A 17631-nucleotide genomic window follows, 5' to 3' on the forward strand; every position below is an offset into this window, starting at 1 on the left:
ACATGGCTCGTGGCTTACTGGCATCTTCACATGCTGTTTCTCATTGTGGCGCCTGGCAGTGTCTCTCTGACTCAGCCTTCCACTTCCCAGCTTTATTCTCCTCCTTGTCCTGCCTATACTTTCTGCCTAGCCAATGGCCAATCAGTGTTTTATTTATTGACCAATCAGCAACACATCTGCCATACAGAACATCCCACAGCCGCTATTTTTTTTTATAAGGACACAATTTCCTGGTGTGGAGTCCTTTGTAAATTACAGTCACTAAGTGTCAGCTGAAGATACACTATTTGATGACTATTTCATGGCCTTTGTGAACATATTACTCTGGAAGCACTTTCCTTATTTATACACCTATTGTAAGTATCCATTCTTTGAAGAGTGCTTTTTAAAATATATTCATTTTTATTTAGTATTTTAGAATTTATATGTAGCTACAAGGTATTTTGCTCATATCTATCTATTGATGTTAACGTATAATAAATAACAACCTGAAGATCAATGATTTTAACTTATGTAAGTTATTTGGGAGTGTAAAGTGGCATTTGGCTCACAGGCAGCTTCAGTGTAACTTTTTTCTGTGGTAGTTTTACCTAGCTGAATGGCCATGAATCATTGGTGCTCTTCCTCTAAAATCCAAAAGTCTCATGTTTCATGTGTACCTTTTGGGGAACTAACTATAGCAATGCAGTGATCTTTCTGAAAGTCATGAGAAAAATTCAATGAGCATGTACTATCAACTATTTCAGAGACAAAAAGAGTCCATTTTTGCTCACCAGTAGATAAGTATTGTCTGACCTGCTTCTTGGTACATAGTGAGGATGATAGGGAAGACCAAATAATTGTTGGAAGGAAAAATGGGCAAATATGATTAAATATTTTTAAAATAACATTTGTCATATTATAAAGAGGAGCATGTACTATCAATATTCATGACAACAATTATTAATCCAATCATTTTAATGACTTCTTTTATCTTTAATATTTTAAGAATATGTCACACATGGAAAGGTTTTTCTGATATGTAAGAAAATCCCTCTTTGCTACTCTCAACTTCTACCTCTGTGTCGTGCTCCTGTGTTTGAACAGTCAGTCTTCAGCTAACAGTGTTACTTTGTGCCTTGGGATATAGCTACTGGGTTAAGCTCTGGGGATAGAAGTTAAAGTTATATCTGCCTCCACCTCTGGACTAAGCCCTCTACTTCTTAGTGTCCCACGAGTCCCATCACCATAGCCATTAGCCACATAACCCAACATGCCTTTCCTTCCATACCAGACTGTACACCTTCTACTGTAATCTACTTCAACCACCCTAACTATCTACCATTGTGGACTATAGGTCCTTAAACTATCAGCCACTTCACCAACCATGCCTTCTCCATCAAGTTGAATTATAGCTCCTATAACGTTTACCACTTTGGTTTAGACGCTTTCTCCACCATGACTGGCTATTTCTCCTCATATCCTGAGCTACTTCAGCCACTGTGGTGGCCTTCAGTTCCCTACACTATGGGCTAAAGTGTTTCCTCTCTTGAGTTGCTCCATCAGTTATTACGTCATTGCAGAGCCAAAGGTAAGACTGTCAGCCACCTAAGTGGGCTGAGGATTTGAACCTCCAATTCAGGAGCCTCTACACTTCCTTGGGTAACTCACTACTTTGTTTATGTACGCATGTATGTTGCTCTATTACATGTGCATTGGGCAGATCATTCACATTCAAATATATTTCACATTCAAATGTTGAAGATCCCTTTGTTAAAACACAGAAAGAAAATTGTTTCAAAATGTTGGCTCTAACTATATGTCTAACTACCTATTTCTAGCTGCTCTGGAAGAATATTACCTGCTGGGTATCTTGAAAAATAAACATGTATTTCCTTAGTTTTACATACTTAGAAATACAAGACCAAGGTGCTGATGGATTTTATATTTTATGTTTGATGTGACTATTCCTGGTTTACAGTGGCTAATCCTTTTCCTCCCTGTGTCCTCACCTGACCTTTCCTCAGAATGAAATTATTCATACCATTGCAACCCATATTAGTCCTAACCAAGCCACCAAACAAGTCTCCAAACATTGTTGTTCTGGAGATAATAATTTTTGGAATGGAATACAGACTTTCAACCTGTAGACTGTCTTATTTTAGGATAGCAAGTGTTTTTTATTTCACTCTTTCCTGAATACAGCATGATGTGCAAATCAATCAGAGACATTTTTTTTTTCCTCCTGGGCTAAGTGATGGTCATACAAACCTTTCTCTAGCCACCATTTTGAGAAAATGCTAAAGATAACTCAGAGCAGACAGTCGGCATTGTCACTGGCCTCTGAATACTAAGGATGATAGCTGAATCAATCCATTAACTGATGACAGAAAGAACAGCATTCAGAGGCAGAGCTGGGGGAGCTGGGAGGAAAAGAGTTCTGAAAGGTCTTCTTCCTAAAAATAGGGCAATTAGAAGACTGATTTTAAAACTGCAATTAAATTAATATGCTTGATGGGTCTATTTGCACTAAGTAAAGATAATGTGTAGCTCTTTGATGTGTTCAGAAAATTCAGCTTTGCCAGCTTTATTATTTTTTGTAGACTCTATAATTCTTTTGTGTTTGGAATAATTAGAAAATGTTAAAAGTCAAGTACATTATTATTTCTGTAAAAGTAGTATTCAAAAAGTAGAAGTTAATCTGAGTGGGAGAAATGCTTACATCTTACCATAAAGACTAATGTTTTGTATGAGCTTGACTAATAAAACTGTACTTTAAAATACAGGGGCATGTTGAATACACCCATCTTAGTGCTGTTAACTACTTACTGTACTACAGGGAATTTTTCTCACTTATCTCTTTTTTTTTGCTTTCTTAATATATTTTGTTGCTTCTTATTTTCATTCTTTTCAAATGATTCTCTTAGACATCTTCAGGGGTATTCTTATTTGTGGTGATATTTTATTTGTGCTTTAATAAATAAAGCTTGCCTGGAAATCAAAGGGAAAAGGCCAGCCATTATAAGTAAACAAAGAAGTCAGGCAGTGGTAGCACATGCTATTATGATTCTTTAAACTTTTTTTAAGGTATGAATTTTATGTCAAAATTTATAAGATTAATATATATATTTTAAATTTTTGTTATGATATTAATGGTCATATAGAGTACTAATTCTAGAAAAAAGACTTCATGTAGCTGCCTGTACATGTTTTTGTGTTAGAATCTCTATTAGTTTTCTTTAGGGAATAATGACCAGGCCTAACAACAAATTTGAAGTCTCCAGAAAGATGGTGGGGCCCCACAATGACAATTGTACATGGACAATAATAATACCACTAAGCTGACAAATATCATCCAAGGATCAGCTTTGGATGACAAACTGCTCAGGACAATTTTGAGATGGCTACATGAGATGATCCAGCCTCATCAATTATTTGAACAAGGACTTGAGATAAGCCCTGCACTTTTGCATTATTTGGAGACTGGACAACAAAAAATACAGCTACCTCTCTCAGGACTTGACAATTAACCCAAAATTTTTCTTTTCAGGGTCCCCTAAAAATGCCTTCACCTACAAACAGCAGGAAGCAATTTTAAGAACATGATGCCCACATTACCAAGATGTGGGGCAGGTGGTTTATGGTCTTTCAATGGGTTTTGGGTTTGGAATAATTATCATTGCTTAGGATGGTTGGTTACAAGTTGTTATTGTTAATGGTCAGGGAAAAGACTAAACAAAGAGATTAGATTTAAGGATCTTATTTTTAAAAAAAAGGGTAAAGAGGATATAGATAAGAAGTAGACTATTGTATCTACTCAAAAAAAGATATAGAAATGATAGAATAAAGGGTAGATTATTGAATCTACTCTGAAAAGAAAAACAGAGGATATAGACATGATATAGATAAAAAGGTTGATTATTAAATCTACTTTTAAAAGGCAACTACTAGGCCGGGCGGTGGTGGCGCACGCCTTTAATCCCAGCACTCGGGAGGCAGAGCCAGGCGGATCTCTGTGAGTTCGAGGCCAGCCTGGGCTACCAAGTGAGTTCCAGGAAAGGCGCAAAGCTATGCAGAGAAACCCTGTCTCGAAAAACCAAAAAAAAAAAAAAAAAAAAAAAAAGGCAACTACTAGTTTTAAGTATTTTACGTTGGATTAGATTTTTGTATATTGTATACAAATCATATATATTGATACAAATTTGAGATTGATTTCATTAGAAAATTCTGTGCATGTATTTCTAATCTTGTTCAAGATATTGTACAGTTCATTTAACAATGTAATGCAATTTGCTTATCCTTGAATGTTGTTATTACCAACTATTAGGATATAAGGAAATGAAAGTAAGTAGTTAAACATTACAATCGAACTTGTAGTCATATTAGGCATGTTTTCAAAGTCAAGCAGAAATATATTTTAGATAGACAGGTCGTCTTCAAACCCTTCAGCGATCTATAAAATATAGCATTTAAGATGTTTTAATAACATAGATTTTTTTTTTCTTTTTTTATGACAATGAGACATGTCTGCTTCTGGCAGCACCAATCTACTTCAGAGAAGATATGGGCATTGAAAAAAATGCATATGGATTTAACTTTCACTGTGGCAAAAGTTAGCCACTGGGCAATAAAGTGCCCTGGCATCGACTGCTATACAGTATGCTATCTAAAATGGACAAGCAGGACACAAAACAAAGGACTACCAATCCTTGCCAAGACAAGTGTGGTTGCAGCTTTGGCAACAGGCATCCTCTGAGGCCAGGACAATATGGCACCATTGCTGAAGTGGCTTTGCAATCCGGAAAGGGTACAGTGCCCCTTTCTTTGAAGGCAGCTGAAGAGGCAGTGGATCAATGGCTTTTGCCATGCAGTGGAACAGTAGCTGAAACAATTATTCTTGAAGAAATAACTAGGCTGACTGGGTCTAACCTCTCAATGATAGACTGGCATTTAATAAAGAAGATGAAGCCACCCACAAGCTGGGAAGAATGGGAGGCTGAATTCCAAAAACACCAGCAATTTCCAGAATTTAGAATCCTGAATCATGACAGGACACTGGTGGAATTCAAGTTTATCTGGTACATGGAATACTCAAAATGAATGTTGAATAGAGCTGCAGGCCTTGCATATATCCTACTTCACAAATGAGTCTGTCAGACACGCTAAGCCTATAAGCTGAAGATGATGCCCCAACATGCAAAGAAACCTCGGGTGACTGTCCAAGAACCTGGCTGTTTCTGTCATAACTCATTTTTTGGAAGTCACTTGTTTGCACTTCCTGTTTTACTAGGTAATGTTATTTCCTTCTTGAGTCTCTGAGGGAGTTGAAGATTAGATAGTTAAAGTTACCGTTTTCCTTGCTAAGAAATTCAGAAAAGAAACTCAGTAAGAGGTGTTTACTGTATAATTTTAAAAGACATCAAAAGATAGTTTTCCATTGGTAATATAAGTTAGCATAGAAAGTTAATTAGGTACATTTTGAACCTACCTAATAGGATAGATAATGGATAGATAGGATAGGAATGGAATGCAAATGGACTAGACATTGTTGATGTATTTATTGCTTGTATATATTGTATATAGTTATTGTATTTATTGTATATAGTTTTTCTCATATTAGTTATATTTTTTTATTTTATTAGACAAGGAGGAAATGTGGTGATATTTTATTTGCTCTTTAATAAATAAAGCTTGCCTGGAGATCAGAGGAAATAGGCCAGCCATTATAAGTAAACAAAGAAGTCAGGCAGTATAGCACACTCCCTTAATCCTATCACTTAGCAGGCAGGATCTCTGTGTGTTCTAGGCCACACTAGGGAACAGAGCAAAGCGTGGTGACACACGCCTTTAATCCCAGTTCCAACCATAGTGGTCTGGAGGTCTGTACAGACAGGTAGAAAGTGACAGAGCTGTGTAGGAAGAGGAAGTGATGTAGCTTGGCTAAGATAGCCAATGAAAGAACAGAGCAGAAAAGGCATATAGACATGAGTATACAGGAAGAAGCTCATTTTGGAAGCTGCGGAGTTGGTGAGGTGAGGTTAGCTCATGGTTTGTCCTATTCCTCTGATCTTACTCTAAGGCTTTCACCCCTATATTTGGCTCCATGTTTTTTTTTTTATTTATTAAGACCATTTAGAAATTCTTCTGCATCTATTACTTTCAACTGTGTTTCCATGACAGCAGAATTTGTCCAGTGGTTAAGAGTGTTTACTGCTTTTACAGAGAGCATGAGTTCAGTGGCCAGAACTCATATCAGGTAGTTCATAACCACCCATAATTCTAACATCAGGTAATTTGATTCCCTCTTCTGGCATCCTTGTATACATAGATGTATATGGTGCACATAATACACATATATTTTTTGAAAAAAATGTTTTTTTAAAAAGAGGCTTTTCTACTGATATGTCTTTTTAAAAGTCAATTCTTTCTTGATTTATACTGCTATTTTTTTTTTTTTGAGGAATCATGGGGATATGAAGAACAAAGAGTTTTTATGTCTGAAAACACTGGCTTCTGATTCTGACTTTCTTATGTTGAGATATATTGTCTTTAACCAATTAGCAGGCCATTAAAAGTATCAGTTACTGTCATTATGACTATTGTAGTAGTAAAAGGTCAGATGTACAAGTCCCCATATGGAAAGAAGGGGCTCTGTAAAAATAATAGAAAAGATAATTGATAAAGTAAGGTAAGAACTCAGTTTACTATACCTGGATGAAACAATGTATTCGAAATGCTGAGAACAGCAGTGATTTGTCCTTCCATTTCTATGTGAAAGTAATGGCAGCACAGACACAGGATGAGAGAGAAGCACTGTTGTTTTTGATAATGTAAGTTACTCACACCAGCACTGAAGCAGAGCATTATTATCTGAAAATAAAATTGGGCAGGGTGGTCTGGTAAGGATTTTCAGTGAGTAAATCACTGGATCAATGTAAAAGCCAAATGCTCTTGAAAGAGTTCTGCTGAAAACTCTGAAAAAGTCATAAAAATGTGAGCTTTGTGCAGACTTTCTGAACTACTCTTGAAAAAGAACACTATATAGAAGGATGAAAGCATTTTCCTTTTACTTGAGAATCTGAATTTTAATGTTGATATATTAATCTGCTTCCACTCCCATGGCAAACTACTGGAGATGAGGCTCGTTAAAAGGAAAGTGACTTATTCTCTGTGTCAGAAGTCTCAGACCATGATTGCTTGAGTTCTCAGTTCTTGGTTCTATGGAAAGACAGAGCACCATGGGGAGTGTGTGTGGAGCTGCTGAGTTTATGGCTAACAAGTAGAGAGGGACGTAGGAGAGGCTATAGTCCTGACATTCTATTCAAGGGTTCAGGTCATTCCTTCCCAGATGCCTTTACTTTTTGCAGGTTTTCCCATCCGGTATTAGCACCACCAGCTTATAACTGACTTTTGAGTCATAAGCATGTGTGGAATGTTCAGAATCTAAATTTCTGTGTTTGTTCAGGGAATGATACAGGAAGTTCAAAATAATCTTCCTCAACATAGTTTCCCCAATGGCAAAATGAAGATTATATAAAGCTGTAAAATAAACTGTTCAATTGATTTCATTGACTTCTGAGGATCAAATATATAATTGGAACCCTGTAAATATTGAGTACAGTCAGCAGCACTCCAAACTCCCATTGCTAAAAGAGTGCTTAGCATTGATATATGGAAATGTAATGTTCCTGCTTGAAAGTGGGATTTGTCACTGAGTCTATGAATCAGCTTTCAATTTTTTTAGAGTTTTTCCTATTTGCCCTATTGAAGGCATATTTTCTCATGTTTTGTGCTGTCCTGCTTCAGTGGCCAAAGTCTCTTGTTTACTATGCTTATACCTTTTCTCACTATGTCTTCTATGAGTTACCTCAATAACTTCCATCTAGAAGTTCAACTTCAGAATTTCTTTTCCAGTCTTCTCTCCAGTGGACAGACTGTACTTTGTTCATTTGCAGAATAAAATTGATGGTATTTAATCAGCTAGTTGAAAGTTTTTTTTTTTTTTTTTTTTTTCTCTCGAGACAGGGTTTCTCTGTGTAGCTTTGCGCCTGTCCTGGAACTCACTCTGTAGACCAGGCTGGCCTCAAACTCACAGAGATCCTCCTGCCTCTGTCTTCCAAGTGCTGGAATTAAAGGCGTGCGCCACCGCCGCCCAGCTAGTTGGAAGTATTTTATATCTCCCTGTTGTGTAATAGTTTCCTCCAAGATTAAAACATCCCATCCTGCACAAATTTCCTTAAGTAGGAAGGTAAACAACTCAAAATAGCTTTGAGAAATCCCTGAAACTGACCAGATTCATTAGACCCCTCCCTTCCAGAGTAAGCAAGAGAAACTGAGAGTTCCTCTCAGAAGAGCAGAGTCAAGCTGAAAAAGACTCTCCAATCAGACCAGCTAGCTACCTGCAAGAAGCATAACCAGCCAAGCTGCTGGGAAGGGGTTTAGACAAACTGAGGCACCTGGAAAAACATTCTCTAATCCTTTGAGATGCATGCAAGGTATTTAGTGTGCTTCAGGTTCCTAGCTTCATGAGCCATCACTCAGCTGGGGCAGGCTCTGATGATCAGCTATCTTTGAGTCAATAATTTCCGTACTGTACGTGAAGCCTCATCCATATTCCTGTTAGTAACCCCAAGAGAATTCAATGATTCACCAAGTTGGACTTTTGTGGTATCCACAGTTTGGTCTGTTGGGAGTTCCCTATCTGGCATGAGTAGACCCATGTGTTATGTCTCCCCAGGAGAAGCTTTATGACAAAACATCTGCTCACATTTATCACAAAAGAATGTACAAAATCATATCAAGATCTTAAAAATTTATTTAATGACAGCCACGATAACTATTTTTTTTTATTTATCTCTGGCTACAAGTTTTCTTAACATGTACATGTTGACTGTTTCTAAATAGGATGATAATTTCTTCCTCCCAGATTTCTTATATGCTATTATTGTTACTTGGCAACCCATATTTTGTGGACAGTACTGAGCATGAAAATGAGCAGAAAACACTGTAAAGGTGAGAATTCAAATCTGACATACCCTTCAGTATGCACTAGGATGCCAAATCAGAGGTACTACGCACTGCAAAGTGTTCTGTCTGTCTGGTGGTCTGTTATGTGATGGTGCGTGCAAAGAGATCTTTCTCTTGGTCATAGAATCAGCCCTTGGATTATGGTAATATTGAAAACTGACATAAATCCCAAATATCAAAATCATGTCTGTTGCACTAATTAAGTTGTTCAGCACATAAAGGCACTAGTTACCAAGCTCAAGGTCAAAGACCCGAGTTCAATCTCTGGGACACACGCAGCTGAAGGAGAGAACCCATTTCCCCAGATGTTTCTTTGACATCTGTATGTGGTGCTCTGGGCACATATGCAGATGCTCCCAGACAGGTAAACACACAACAAATAAAGAAATAAATGAAATATGCAAACCTATGCCTGTTATTGTAATGAATTAGCAACAATGAAGCAAGCACATATTGACAGAGGCGGGTGACAGCCTCAAGACGTCACTGAGAACTTCACACATGTGCACAGTGCGCAACAATGTTTTGTGTGAGTTTTGAAAGCATCTCAGCAATATCACTACTGCACACTCTTCCATGATAGAAAACTACTTATGCATTTTGATGCCTGCAGGAGAATATCCCACAATCCTAAATTCAAATGAACTTATTGAACAATATAAAAAAAATAGCTGCCTTGCATATCTTCCCAGTATAATTTTACATCCCTGGGAATTAGAAACATATGCTCAATAACCAACACGTTGAAGTAAAGTGGTTGGAAATAATTATCTCTTCATGTTAACACCCAAATCAACAGTAAATTCCCTTCCCTCCTCAATGCAGCAATTCACGTGATAATTAGCAGCTGTATGCTAATTACATGGGAGATCTCCATTTCCTGAGTATGCTAATTTAAAGTTCTGTTGAGTGGTTACTTTGTTTCCTGGGAGCCTGAAATATCAGCCATATAGAATTCCAGGCTTCTATCCCATGGGAATCAAAATGAACGCTTATGTTGGAGGTGCCTCAAAGGAGAGAGGAAGATTGTCAGGACTCTGAGTCACTTCAGCAGTGATTAAAAGATGAGAAATTAAACTCTCAAGGGCTGAAGATGCTTTCCAGGGATGAGAGCAGCCCAAATGCAGAAGGAAGATGAATGCCAACCAGCATTCACCAGGATCAAACTAACATTTGGCTCAAATGGACAAAGTGTCAGGAATACTTTACAAACCTTTTGAAAATGCAACACTTAGTTAATGTAGATACACAGATAGGTAAGTGGCAATATGCTTCCCATTGGAGATAAAAAGGACTGTAGGGAGTCTTTCTGAACAGTAGGATGCTGTAAACTGGCAGATGTCAAGAGTGGAAGTAGCTCTGACAGTGATACCCTCCCTACAGTATTTTCTATAGTAACACTGGGCAAGACAGTGCTTCCTGTTACAGGCGTCACCAGATGCCATCACTCTCCAGCTGTGTACTTGCCTAAACAGAGGGAAACATAAGCATGGGATGCTATTCACTAACAACTTTCCTTTAAGAGGAAAAAGCATAGGAAGCATTATCAGAACAGGCACCTTGCTTCATTTAAAACACACACACACACACACCAAAAAACATGGAAAAGAGTCAGTGTATCAATACAGAAAAAGTTAATAAATATAGCTTGTAATATTTATTAATACAAGCATATGTATACATGTGTGCCCTTATGAACATAAATATACATGTAACACTAATAGTTAAAGAATAATAGGTCATGGATCTGAGGAGGTGCAGGCTATGGGATGTATTTGAGGTATGAGAAGGAGAACAGAAATAATATAATTTCCGTACTCCTATATGAAATTATCAACAATGAAATTTAAAAGTACACAACTATTAGTTCTTGTTTTAGAAAGAAAATTCAGTGTTACAAAGTATTTAAATTGATTTGTATGGGTTTTGCAAATAAGTAGTGAGACCAGTTTTAGATATGACTACTTTGTGCAGAGGGTTTGCATATATTTAGTCACCATTCTTTTTGATTTTATAGACAGACACTTACACATGTAAACAAAACTTATGACAGTTTCTCGTGAATTTAATGTATTTCCAGATGACAGGCAACTATTAAAGAAGAAAAAACAGAATCCCTGTTGCCAAAGATCTTTCCACTGGGCTAGCCCTTTCTTCAAATAGCTTCTTGCCTGCATATGCAAGAATTAAAATATGTGACCTAATATGTACTGTGCTAGAAGAAGAAAACTGAAATGGACTCAGGAAAAAGCATGCTACCTTATCTTAAAAGATATGTTTTGTTACTGGGAGAGATTGGTAGATCAAATAAATTTCTAACATTTGATTTCAGTCAGGTTTCATGTATATATACTTTTATTTTTACCTGTTTTATATATACATATATAGATATGTATTTACATATATAGATATCAGAAAAAATTACTTTTTCCTTGTTTTTTTAAACTATTTACGCCATGTATTTTGATCCTATTCTTTCTACCCTTCCAACCCTACCAAATTCTCTCCCCACACCATCCACCCAACTTCATGTTCCTTCTCTCTTTTAAAATAAAAAACAAAACCAAGAAATACAAAATACATAGGGTCGTGTTTGTGTTGCTCAATTACATTTGAGCATAGGCCTGCCCTGGAGTATGGTTTATAACTGAATTTTTCCCACACCCAGCAGCTATCAACTGCAAATAGATTTTTTGACTAGGGGTAATCTTTGTGTCCACTTCCCTTCTCCATGCTGGGGTTTTGTTTGGCTTGAACTTGTGCAGGTCTTATATATGTTATCATTGCCTCTGTGAGCTCATATGTGTTTCAGGTCTTCCTTTTGTGTCTGGAAAATGTTGCTTCCTTGCAGTGTCTACCATCTTTGGCTCTTACATCCATTCAGGCTACACTTTTGTACAGATTCTTGCATCTTGAGGGAAAAAGTATCATAAAGACATCCAGTTGGGGCTGAGTACTTCAGTCTGTCTCTCTCTGAGAATTTGTCCAGCTGTGGGTCTCTGTGTTAATTACCGTCTAGTCCATGAAGAAACTTCCTTAATGAGGTTTGAATGATTCTCTGATCTATGGGTATAGCAATATGTCATTAAGAGTAATTTTATTTCTATGTTTCTTCAGAAGAATAAGACTGGTAGGTTTTATCTTAGAGCCCATGACCAAACTAGTCTCAGACACTAGGTCTCATAATCATGTCAAATATGGGTTACATCTAATGGAGCTGGCTTTAAATTCAATCAAATGGTGGATGGTTACTCCCATAACACTTGAACCACTATTATAGCAATATAGTATAGCACATCTATCAGGCAGATCACTATTATAGCTCTCAAGGTTTGTAGATGGATGAAACTGATTATTACTATTTATCTCAGGTAGCATGTACAGCAACTTCAAGCACCATGAACTCTAGTCAGTAAGGGTGAAGATTCTGATTAGGTACCAGCTTAATTTATCCATGTTCACTGAAACAAGTATGTGGTATATTCTTCAATAGAATTTTATCATCAGGTTGTAGAAAGTAACCAATAGCATTGGCAATAGTCTTTAATGTTTGATGATGTCTATAAAAATACTTTTACCAACAACTCCAAAAGATGTAACCCTTTCATAGTGGTAAGGAAATTGTGGTACTATATGATATCTAGATGAATTATTGTCTTCCCCATTACAAGATAATTCCTTTTACATACTTACATATTTTAAGAATCTTCTCTACTAGTAGGTTCTCATATGGCTTTTCCAAAAGTCTTAGTTATGTCCCCATATATTCTTCTCTACTCAGCTCTGTTACACCCTCCCCATTAATTCTTCTATTCTAATTTTCTTCTTCATCCTTTCACAACATTATAGTCTATTTTCCCTTCCTTGGAAGACCTGCTACTCTGCCTATTTTCTTACTAGCTACCCAACCTCTGTGGACATTCTTAATGAAACACGCATATCTAAGACTTAAAGGTCAGGCTCCTGGATTCTGATGAGTAGCAGGGTCCATAATATCCGTCCCAGGGTGACGATATCTTTTCAAAATATCCACAAAAGTATAAGTTATATTTTTAATTTTAAAAAGGCTAAAACTTGACATCATTTACAAATTTTCAAGTATTTAAACTTTTATGGTTATAAAGATAAATTATATTTATTTAACATAATGGGGTAACATCTTCATATTAAAATGCCAATAGGTATAATCCTTGAGGGATAACCTTAATCAAAACCATTTGAATGTAAGACAAATGTTAGATGGTAACTTTAAAAACTTATTCTGCTCAACACGATGTTTTAAAGTACATAAACTTATGAAATGACTATAGCTACCCAATAAAGGGGGTATTACATCATGCCAATGTCATTTTGGTAGTAAGAATCTTTGGCATCTGTTCATCTGGCAATTTTCAAGACATAATATGTTGTTAGTTGTTGCTTGAGAATTTCTCTCCAGCTCCCGCCACCAAGTCCCGCCAGTCCCAGAGCCCACTTATAAAATAAACACACAGACTCTTACATTATTTAAACTGCTTGGCCATTAGCTCAGGCCTGTCATTGTCTAGCTCTTACGCTTATATTTAGCCCATTTCTATTAATCTTTACTTTGCCACGTGGCTTGTGGCTTACCGGTACTTTACATCTTCCTTGTCCTGATGGCAGCTGGCAGTGTCTCTCTCTCAGCCTTCCACTTCCCAGAATTCTTTTCCTTGTCCCGCCTATACTTCCTGCCTAGCCAATGGCCAATCAGTGATTTATTTACTGACCAATCAGCAACACACTTGACATACAGACCATCCCACAGCACTTCCCCTTTTCTTTTCTTAAAAAGGAAGGTTTTAACTTTAACATAGTAAAATTACATATAACAAAACAATTATCAAGCAAGAATTACAGTTACAATATTAAAGAAGAGATCCTATCTATCTTATATTTGTAAGTTTAAGGTTTTATATCTAACTTATCTTTTATTATAACTAAGGAAAATTGTAAGTATCTAGTCTTTAACCACATCAAAGACCTCAGAAGGATATACTACTACCTGAGAAATGGAGAAGGATATAAGCAACTTTTAGGAGTCTTGTAGGGTAGACAGAGACAGCTGGCAGCCTGGACAGTCATTCAAAGTTCTCTTGTAAAGTTGGGGCATCTGTCTTCAGCCCACAGGCCTAGAGTCTCTTATTCACTTTTCTCTGTGTCCTGTATAATGTCTGGCAGTTTTCTCTGCAAAGCAGGAACCTGAAGGACCATTTTGTCAAGCAAAGTTCAGTGGTCACCTTTGTATGGGTCCTGCATGTCCAGTTGATCAGACAGTCCAGGCAAGAACAGTTTCTTGCCCAAATGGCTATTTTTGTCAAGGTGAAGATAAACTCCATATGGAGTGTCTTCGATGCCCATCCTCCTCTCTGAAGTAAATCGGTGCTGTCAGGAGCAGACATGTCTCACTGTCCAAAAAGTCTAAATTTTTAAAACATTTTAAATGCCATATTCTGTAGGTCTTTGAAGTGTTTGAAGACTACCTATCTATCTGAAATATATCTATGTATACCTAGAAGACTTAACTAACGTGGCTACAAATATTATCATAGATGACTAACTATTAATCTATTTTTTAATTATCCATTACAATTTTAAATGAGTTACATAAACATAATACCTCAAACAAGAATAGAAATATATATACAGTATAACAAAATTAAGTTTAAATTTGTATCAATAAACCAAAATCTGTAGCAATGTAAAACATTTTAAACAAGTTGTTACTCTTTAAAAGTAGGTTCATTAATCTACCCTTTCATCCTATCATATCTAAACTATCCCCTTTTTTTCTTTAGAAAGAGATTGTATTTATAATCAACCTGATTTAAATAAAAATATTGGTTTTTCTCTGTCCCACACCAGAGGGCTCTTCTGATTTGGGACATAAGAATCTCTTAACCATTTTTTTTTTTTTCTGAGCAATATGTCTGGGTTTAGAGGGGGAGTGAGCCAATTCCATCTCTAAAGCCAGCTTGGTATATTTGGGAATTTGGGCGTAGCTTCTCTTACTACTTCCTGCTGGAGGGTGGCGCTGTATCTTCTGGAGACAGAAAGAAAATTTTAGGATCATGGAGTAGTCCGTGAGGCTGTATATCTGAGCCAGTTGACTTGAAACCATTCTGGATGTTGAATCATCTGGGCCATGGTGTCATTGGAGACCTTTCAGGGGGTCTTGGCTGGTCAAACCTGATGTATCTTAATCTGGAACAAATCCATAGTCTCTGGCTTTCTGTGGAAACAAAAGCAGAGACTCTTTTCCAAAACAACATATCCTTATATCCAAATTTTGAAGTCAAGGTACCTTTAAAATATACATTTTAGCATAACTCAACAGCTTTTACAATCAAATGTTTTTCTGCAGTTATGAATATCAAAGAGAACATAATCCAGATTCTCTGTGTGGTAGTCATCTTTACGTGGCTTATTTTTTTATATTAGCTTGAGCCTATTCCTTTTAAACTGCAGCATTCTAAGCCTGAAATGGAGCAGTGGCTGTTGGCTCCGCCCACTTCAGCTTCCCAACATGGCGGCGGTCCGCTTTCCGCCAGCTCTGGGAGCCATAACTCTCAGAAATAGTGGGTCTACACTTTTACCAAAGTAGCGTGTAGCCCAGAAACCTCTTTTTTTGTTTTGTACTAGCAAAGGCTAAATTCACCACACAGTTTAATGTGCTACTTGCAGGGGCCTCATTCCCGCCATACGGCGGCAGGTTGAGCATGCACGCCAGGAACCCGCCATAGTAGCTCAAACATGCAGGCTGCCGCTAGCTTAAAAGAGACAACTAGGAGCTGTTTTTAGCTCCGTTTTAGAATCTTTTTTCTCCGTTTTTAGGTGGAGACTCTTGCCACCACGTTGGACGCCATTTGTTGCTTGAGAATTTCTCTCCAGCTCCCGCCACCAAGTCCCGCCAGTCCCAGAGCCCACTTATAAAATAAACACACAGACTCTTACATTATTTAAACTGCTTGGCCATTAGCTCAGGCCTGTCATTGTCTAGCTCTTACGCTTATATTTAGCCCATTTCTATTAATCTTTACTTTGCCACGTGGCTTGTGGCTTACTGGTACTTTACATCTTCCTTGTCCTGATGGCAGCTGGCAGTGTCTCTCTCTCAGCCTTCCACTTCCCAGAATTCTTTTCCTTGTCCCGCCTATACTTCCTGCCTAGCCAATGGCCAATCAGTGATTTATTTACTGACCAATCAGCAACACACTTGACATACAGACCATCCCACAGCAGTTAGTAACTATGGTTACTAGATGCTAAGTAATCATGAGAGGGGTGTAAAGATTTTGTTCAAAAGATACAAAATTCCTTGTAGATGAATAAATTGTAAATAGCTGATAATAAATTAGATAAATGGATGACATATAGATGACGAATGATAAATAGATAGATAGATAGATGAATGACAAGTGATAGATGTGAAGAAATTCATATAAAATATGCTTTAGGGTATACATGAGCAAGGTGATTTTTTTTATATTACATAAATAATAAATATGATGCCTGTCTATGTTTTAGTAGTTGCATCCAGCAGATAATTCTCCTGTACAATTTAAAGCTTGATAACAGTAACCTAGATACCCAGAGCTTCCTCTACCACTGAGATTTATAGTGTAATTATCTCACCTTCACTCTTCGGTTATAATGTGTCTGGACAGTGACTCTTAGATTGGCAGTTCTGTTTCTTCAGCACTGCATATTAACATTCTCTTGTGTGTGTCACTGCTGATTCAATGTCCATTGGGCCGATGACTGCTCCCTGCAATCAGCTCTCCTTTCTCTCATAGTGCCTTTCCATCTTTCTCTCTACTTTTTATTCTCTTTATTCTTATCAAGATGTCTGAGAGTAGTTCAGTACAATTCTTCTGGCTGAAATTCAATGGGTTTTTTGCTTCTGTTAAATGAGAATACTTTAATGTTTTAAATACTTGGTATCATGTATCAAATTTACATAATAACACATTTCATTATGACAGGCAGAAATGGAATTTGATATTTATTTTATCCTGTTCCTCACCTATCTGCCCTTCCTCCTTCCACTGATCTCCCTCATACTTTCATGCTATTTTAATGTTATACATAAGAGAAAGCACCTGATTGTATGTTGCCTTCAAGAATTCAGACTTTTTTTTTTACATAATAGGATGATGACCTTCAGTTCTGTCCATTTTCTTTACAATACATAGATTTATTCCTCTTAATACATTTGCACACAGTTTGTGTCAATCCATCTGTCAGTTAGCCATGTAGACTGACTTGGTGACATAGCTGTTAGGACCAGTGTAGCAACAGTCAGGCATACACAGGCATATTGATCTACAAACACTCTATTCGTTACAGTCCTTAAGTTTCTCCTTAGAACTTCTGTCATAAAATATCACACAAGGATCAGCAGCAACAAAGAGTACCTACGTAATACAAAACTCAAAAGAATATGAAATACTTAATCAAAAACTTCACTTAAAATGCTGTCAAGAGTGCCAGACATGATGGTGTACACCTGTCACACCTACATTCAACAGAGTCAGACAGGAACATTATATGTTTAAAACCAGTTTGGTCTGCATAGTGGCCACGGGGAAAAAAAGAATAAATTCT

General features: G+C 37.1%; 1 long non-coding RNA gene across 1 annotated transcript; it reads left to right on the top strand.

Moving 5' to 3' along the window:
* Nucleotides 1-247: 247 nt before the first annotated feature.
* On the top strand, nucleotides 248-5570 carry LOC131895516 (uncharacterized). The gene is made up of 2 exons (XR_009375203.1): nucleotides 248-356; nucleotides 4501-5570. It is a non-coding gene; the product is annotated as an uncharacterized LOC131895516 (long non-coding RNA).
* Nucleotides 5571-17631: the final 12061 nt, after the last annotated feature.

Source organism: Peromyscus eremicus, chromosome 19 (assembly GCF_949786415.1).
Source record: "Peromyscus eremicus chromosome 19, PerEre_H2_v1, whole genome shotgun sequence".
In the NCBI taxonomy this organism is placed as follows: domain Eukaryota; kingdom Metazoa; phylum Chordata; class Mammalia; order Rodentia; family Cricetidae; genus Peromyscus; species Peromyscus eremicus.